The sequence below is a fragment of the Aotus nancymaae genome, unplaced genomic scaffold, assembly GCF_030222135.1.
Source record: "Aotus nancymaae isolate 86718 unplaced genomic scaffold, 86718_ANA_hifiasm-v0.15.2.pri h1tg000058l, whole genome shotgun sequence".
NCBI lineage: Eukaryota > Metazoa > Chordata > Mammalia > Primates > Aotidae > Aotus > Aotus nancymaae.
In genome coordinates, this window is record NW_026988472.1 from 35,772,342 (window position 1) to 35,780,276 (window position 7,935).

Consider the following 7,935-nt stretch of genomic DNA (forward strand, 5'->3'; position numbering starts at 1 on the left):
AATAAGAAAGACATGACCACAAAAGGTGTTCTGGAAAATTACATGTATGTATATATATATATATATAATATTTTCTAGAAAATTATATATAAATATTTAATATATATTAAGTCAATATATATATTGGTTTATTAAAACTCAGATCCACTTTGCTTCCTTGGAATTATTACGGTCCAGCACCTACTGTTTAGCTGATAACATTGCAGCTGGTTTTATCTATATCTATTATCTCATCCTGATGAAGAATAGTAAAGATCTTTACCTTCTCAGTCTGGGCTAATTTTCGATTTCTCTTTATGCTTTAAGATGATTTTTAAATGTAATAATTTTTATAATTTTATACAATATTGTCATCACATTTACTGCTAACCCCTGAAGTCCCAACGTATTGGTTAATGGCTAGACTTCCGTGTGTGTGGTACATTGTGTTTTCAAAGATGGCCATAACTGTATTTACCATCCCACATACATTTTTGCAATGTGATCTTGCCCCTCCTTTATGGAAAGGTGGAGTCGGCTTTTTTTCCCCTGTTGAATGTGGCCGATTCCTGTGACCTGTTTGGAACGGAATGCATCTGAAGTGATACTGCGTAACATCAATGGATGAACCTTAAGGGATCTGTGGCTTACTCATTCACCTTTTTGAATAGTCATTCTTTGCTGTAAAATAAGTTTATTGGTGGTAACGTGATAGAAGTTGTTCCCGATATCTGCCGTTACAGACTTTAGGGTCCTTGAGATATGCAGGATCCTTGTATGTAACTGGCATAAACCCCATTATTTGAGCTCTCTTAATTGCTTTTGTTATTTCTTTCTGTTTCTTCACACAAAGACGTAATGTGCCTTCCATAAATGCCTCCAGTAAATGGAGAAACAAACTGGGCCAAAAGCTGTACCTTCTTATAATCTACACGCTTTCCACACAAAATTCATTTCTTAAGAGGTTCTTTATAAGGGCTTTCCATTGGAATGGGCAGGTCCTCATTGCTGGATACCTGTTTATATTGTGAAAATCCTCTTCTCCACAGCACTGTGTGAGTCCTGGGATGTGTAAGGCTGATAGCAGCTGTTACCAGGTGTGTCACCTTCTTCCTCCCTAGACCACCGCAAACAGCAACCGTAGCGGCCGTGGTTCTGTGTTTCTTCCACTTCCTGTCCTGAATGGTCATTCTTTGACCCCATTTACCTTATTGTGAAGAAACCCAAGTAGCTATCTGGAGAGTCCCACCTGCAGGAGAACTAAAGTCTCCGGCTGACAAGTCAATAACCATTTTGAATTTTGTAAATATCCCTGTATCTTAGCCAATGCCGTGTGAGGCAGAAGAAACACCTCATTAATAAACATCATGAAAGATAATAAATTGATTTTAGAAACCACTAAATTTTTTGGATGCATGTTACATAGCAATACATAATTGAAATACTAAATTTATGTGACAAGTTATCTTCTGCTTTAAGATCTCTAACTGTTCACGGGAATCTATGACACAGAAATTTTGAATGTCAGATGAGGACTAGCAATACAGATGTTAAGCCATCATTTAGAATCGTTTTCGAAAGTTTCAAGTTTTTTCTGAAGACAAATGAAGGCTGAAGAGGGGTGAGGAGCAATAGGATGTTTCCAGAGATCTGTCACTGGAGGAAGCATCAACTGGAAAATACTCTGAATAAAAGTAAAATTTCCTTATCTTTTGATGTTAAGTCGCCATCATTCAGCAGTGTATTACTTTTTCATCTTGGCATTTTTACTACTCACCTTTTGCTTTCTTTTCACAATTCCACAACTCATGTGGTTTCTCCTGTTTTGAAGAACTTTCTACTTTCTAGTTATTTGATGAATACCTACTTATTTTATGAAGGCTAGCTGAAATACCACCTCTTTCAGAAAGACATTCCTGATGCTTTTAGCCAAAAATTCTGTATATCCCTGGACATGAGATGTTATTCAAGTTCATGAGTAGACAGAATAAAAAATATTGGCTGGCGGGGTACGGTGGCTCATGCCTGTAATCCCAGCACTTTGGGAGGCGGAGGCGGGTGGATCACCTGAGGTCAGGAGTTTGAGACCAGCCTGACCAACATGGGGAAACCCCATCTCTACTAAAAATGCAAAATTAGCCAGGCATGGTGGTGCATGCCTGTAATCCCAGCTACTCGGGAGGCTGAGGCATGAGAATCGCTTGAACTCAGGATGCAGAGGTTGCATTGAGCTGAGATCACGCCATTGCACTCCAGCCTGGGCAACAGGACCAAATCCTGTCTCAAAAAAAAATTGGCCAACTCAAATATATTTTGAAGATATTCAAATATTTAGAATATATTTGAATATATTTCAAATACACTTTCAAAGATAATTCTAAATGATGGCTTCATATCTGTATTGCTAGTACTCAATACATTTGACCAATCCACATTACTACACACACACACACACACACACACACACACACACACACACACATATATAGTCTACTGACAATATCAAATGTATCGATAGAGTTACACATGCATATTTAAAATCACATTTATAAAACCTCAGTTAATTTAGAAATATTGCTTTGTGCTATTTTCACTTTTTTAAAACAATGTTATTCAAACGTGGCACCTACGCCTTCAGTATCATTATCTTTATGATTACTAAAATCACTCATTTTGGTCCTCCAACATGATTTTCCAGAAGACACCATCTTTGTTTTCACTTACGTTGTTCAAAATATACCACTTCCTGTAATGCCGCTACTAGAAGCTTTAACCCAAGCTGCAAAAATCCATACCTGTATGATTAGAAGAGTGTTTCATTTCTTTATTTTCCATTCTTTCCTTTAGGCATGTATTAGTGATTTCCACAAATGAATCATGTATCCTCCTTTGCACATGTAAAGCCACATACCCTAAGATTATTTACTGAATTTAGGCCAAATATGTTTTCCTCTTTAAAAAACTAATTATTATTTTTTCTTGGTGACTTGTAATATAGGAAAATACCCTGATTATTTTAGCTGAAATTGGTTGATACTGATTTAAAACAGGTGTTTTCAACCCTAGCTGTAGCCTAGAATTACTTGAAGAGCATGAAAACTATAAGCAAGGCACCCTGAGGTCCTCTCCCCAGTGTTCTAATTTGATTGATTTGGGAGGCAGCCTTGGAATTTTAGTTTGTGAAATCTCCCTAGAGAATTCTAATGTGCAACAAGAGTTTAGAACCACTGGTTTGAAACCATTATTAGTAGAGCAGTGGTTCTCAAAATAAGGTCCTCAGACTAGCAGCATGAGCATTACTTGGGTATTTGTTAGAACTATGAATGCTTCAGCCTCACCCTAGACCTCAAAGTTTTAGGATGGGGCTCAGCAATCTGTGTTTTAAAAAACCCTCCAGTTGATTCTGATGTACCCTGAAGTAAGAGACCCAAGGAAGGAAGAGGATATCATAGAAAGAAAACATGAACTATAGATTTGGGAGATAAATGAGCAGAGGGAAACTCCAGGATACTTTAAAGTTACTACTGATTTCTTCACCAATGTGAAAAAACAAAGGTTTACAATTCCTATATTAAGGCCTTGAGTACCTTGTCTACCTAAGATTGTGTTTAGGCTAATATGTTTTCCTGGAATGGTAGTTTGTTGTTCAAAGTATATTTATTGATGGAACATGTAGTGTGACACAATGTATGAGGAATGCAATATAAGGGAGAGTTGATTTGTAGAAAAATGACTTGCCTTGTATTCAAGCATATATAGTAACCTCTCCTCTGAATTCCTATATATAGTGCTTTAACTGTACATCTTTTAGGTATTGACCACATTCCACATTGCAATGTAGTTAATTGCTTAAGCTTTTTCTCTAAAGCTAGGCTAAGTATTCTGAGAAGGATCCAGGATTAAGCAAGAATATAAAGAATCGGGATCATGAACAGATGTACAAACCAAAAGGTGCCAGATTAAATGGCGTTGATCAGAGGACACCTCAAAACGGTTATTCTCTCAGCTTTCCTCTGTCCTGAAGTCTAGCTTTTATTTTATGCTTCCTCTAGCCTCCTATTTTGCCCTAATTTCCAGAAACATAATGGAAAAAGATAAGGCAGTATTCTAATTATTTCATGGTTGGTTCCAAGCAAGGGGAAGTGGGTTGGCCAAATAATTCCTCTACAAGGCATGGCTAGGTCTGTGCATCTTCAAAGGACAAGCAAGTGGAGGAGGCACCCATTAATTCTGGGGCCGTATGGATAGATGCATACACAATACAAGAATTTTGGCCTTATTGGCTATACAACACAGTACCTATAGTTAACAATAAGGTATTATGTATCTAAAATTTGTTAGGAGGGGTAAATTCATACTAAGTGTTCTTACTCTCCTCCATGCACACAACCACAAAGGCAGACAAGAAAACTTTTGGAGGTGATGAATGTATTTATAACCTGGATTATGATGGTAACATGAGTTTATACATATGTACAAAATCACCAAATTGTGTATATTAATTTTGTGCTATTTCTGTTTAAAATTATATCTAGGAAATTATTCCTTAACAATTATAGCTGGTAAAAATAGATTTTAGGAGGGTGCCATTGACCATGATATCTTAGGGCTCAAACAGAGGCAAGTGAGACTCCTAAAGTATAAATCTTTTTAGTGGTAATTTTAGGAGTCACCCACACAAGTGGCTGATAAATATACAATGTCCAGTTGTACAGATAAATATACAGTGTTATCATGTTACCTCACGGCCTTAATTTAGGAATTGTAAACCTTTGGTTTTTCACACTGGTGAAGAAATCAGTAGTAACTTTAAAGTACCCTTGAGTTTCCCTCTGCTCATTTATCTCTCAAATCTATAGTTCATGTTTTCTTTCTGTGATATCCTCTTCCTTTTAATAATTGGCTTCTGAGATTAATAAATTCTTGGAAGCATAGGAAAAAATGAAAATTTGTCTCTTTGGGAACAGGGACACTTTTTTTTAAGAGAGAAAAATGAAAAGATGCAGTTATTGTTTTTAAAGCCAGAGGCAGATTGTGCTGGCAATAAAGGAGAATTTGTGAGCTGCTTTGTGGAATTGAAGGTTCTGCCTTTGCTTTCTGTGCCACATTTAGAGAGCCTATTCATCTGTCCTTTCAACACCACCAGTATTTTCGTAAACATGAAAAACACAACGAAATAACCTCAAGCTTTTAATTGCTGTGGAAACAAGCTGTAGGAAAAATACAAGACTGATGACGTATACCCTGAGCATTCATTGCTCTGTAACAATATTAGAAGAGAACAAACACCTTGAGATGGCACTAGTTCTGAACATCTTTCCTTAGGGAATGCACTCAGGAATAATCTCCTGAGTTTGCAGAAGACATGAATTGAATTTGTTAAAAAGGGTGGGAATCTAGAAAGTAGTTCCCTATTATGTATCACCAAGCAGACTTGCTCAACCCCACTCTTAACTGCCTCTAGTTACCTACCAGTGCCCCAAAGATAGGGATGTTAAATGCTACATTACCCAGATTCCCTTGTAGCTGGTATTCTTCATGTCTGCCAAGGGGATATATTAACACTGGAGATTGGGAAGGCAGAAGCAAGCACCATATAGCATGGCCAAGGAACTCTTTTCAAAGGCAAGGTGGTGGAAGCATTTGGTTCTTTTGAGGCATGTGTGAAAAAATTGTAGTGTCCAGTCCAAGCTTTATCGGTGCCAAGTAGAGGGCAGCTGTAAAAATAGCAACTACAGATTTCATGGAATACTCCTGTATGGTGACTGGAATTTCTCATGACTGCATGGCTGCCGGTTATGTATCATCTAAGCTCATTTTCTTTTCCTTTTCTGAGATGGAGTCTCACTCTGTCACCCAGGCTGGAGTGTAGTGGTGCGATCTTGGCTCACTGCAACCTCTGCCTCCCAGGTTCAAGTGATTCTCCTGCCTCAGCCTCCTGAGTAGCTGGGATTGCAGGCACGCGCCACCACACCTGGCTAATTTTTTATATTTTTAGTGGAGACGGGTTTCACTATGTTGGCAGGCTGGTCTTGAACACCTGACTTCGTGATCTACCCGCCTTGGGCTCCCAAAGTACTGGGATTACAGGCGTGAGCCCCTGTGCCTGGCCTTGTTTTCTTGGTCCTTCCCAAACTTCTTAAGACCTCTGGTCTCTAAAGGTTAGAAGGAAAATTTAGCACCTAGGACAACTTTGAGATACTAACAAGGGAAGAGACATTGTGAACGTGAGTGTAAGTATTTTGAAAAAAAATAAAGCACCATTCTTTATATGTTTCTCTACATCACCCTAAACTCCAATGCACCTTTGCCTTTCTGTATTTCTTTATCTATCCACTGCCAGTACTTGTATCTTATGTCCACATGATTTTTGGAGTCCCATAAGCCAAGGTGGCATCCAGCCTCCATGTCTTACAAGCAGTGTGGCCTTTAGCTAGCTACCATTTTGCTCTGAGTCTGCATTGTAAAACTAGAACTTTTCCTGGTCATAGCTATATACAATCACGTTTCTATTAAATTAATCAGTTAAAATAAATAGATATCTTAATTTATTTGAGTTGCCCTACTTGGCCATTGAAACAAAACTAACATTACCATCTTACACATGGACATACACACAGATACAACTAACTAGCTATGTCAGGTTCCTTGGTTCTCTCTTGAGGCTAGCAAAAATCGTGTTTGGAACCTCCATCTGGCAAGCAGTGACAAGTAGGGTTAAGCCCAGTTCCTTTATGACCTCGTCACTGGGTTTCAGAAGGGGCCAGTGTCACCTAGGGAATTGATGTTTAGCATGCAGGCTGTTAAAAAGGGACCTTTGAAGACATGGTAAGACTAGTAGAGAACCAGGGAACTTGATGAAGCCAGGATGTGTGTTCATGTTTTTATGCGTGTGCACACATGTGTGTAGGAGGTGACTGAGTTTGTTTTGTTTTGATGGAAAATCAGGGCATCTCAAATAAATTAAGAATCTAACTTGTTTTAACTGATTCATTATGTATGAATTATGCAAAAACATGAGTGGGGAAGGTGTAGTTTTATAATGGTCGAAATAGGAAAATAGACTCTTCTTTAAATAAAGAAGATCACTATTCCAAAAATGTTGACAAAAAAGAAAAGAAATGTTTTATTTCATTACCAATGGTTTTAAAACAGTTAAAATAAAAGTAAGATGAGATGGGGATGTACAACATGTTGCTGGAGGGGCAGCCACATACAAAAACTATTGTGGCTGCAAAGGGAGAACTCTCATCAGTATGGATTTTTACAGGGTATTCCCAAAAGAAAGATGAATTACAGAAGAAACAATGATCAGAATTACTCAATTGTTATGTTAGATTTATCTTTTATTTTGAGGAAAATGGGACTAAAAACAGAGAGAGAGAGTAGAATAAAAATGATCAAGAGGGAAGTAAATGCTGAAATATGTAAGGAATAAGGCATGTCTACCTGTTTTAAATGAATCCATCTTCAGAACGATATGAATTACCTACAAGGGTAAGGAAAAGGTGTTTGCATATGATAAACATGTATAAAACATTCTTGAGAATTTGGGGAAAATGTGTCAACAGTCTCTAGTCAGAGAATGCATATGCTACCAATGACTACAACATGAATTCTTACTTGTTGAAATTACAAAGTAGGTTTTTAACAGATTGTGACTGAATGCTTAAGAAAGAACATGGTAATTACTAGGAGATAGCTTAGGTTCACCAAGAATATCTTATGCAAGACTAATCTTGTTTCACTTTTTATTTTGAGTTTTAGATGGAAAGGTAAAATTCCATAGGCATAATGTGTTTTGATTTCATTCATCAATGTCATAGAACTATTTTATGGAATCTATATAGGGAAAAACAGAGAAAGGTAGACTGGATAATATTCAGTTAAATAGATTTGTAGTTTGTCAAACAATCTCAGCTTCTCCCCCTACCCCATGAGTAGTCTTTCCTTCAA

General features: G+C 37.4%; 1 pseudogene; it reads right to left on the reverse strand.

Moving 5' to 3' along the window:
* Positions 1-673: 673 nt before the first annotated feature.
* Positions 674-1,169, reverse strand: LOC105714765 (small ribosomal subunit protein bS18m-like; annotated as a pseudogene).
* Between the last annotated feature and the right edge of the window lie 6,766 nt (positions 1,170-7,935).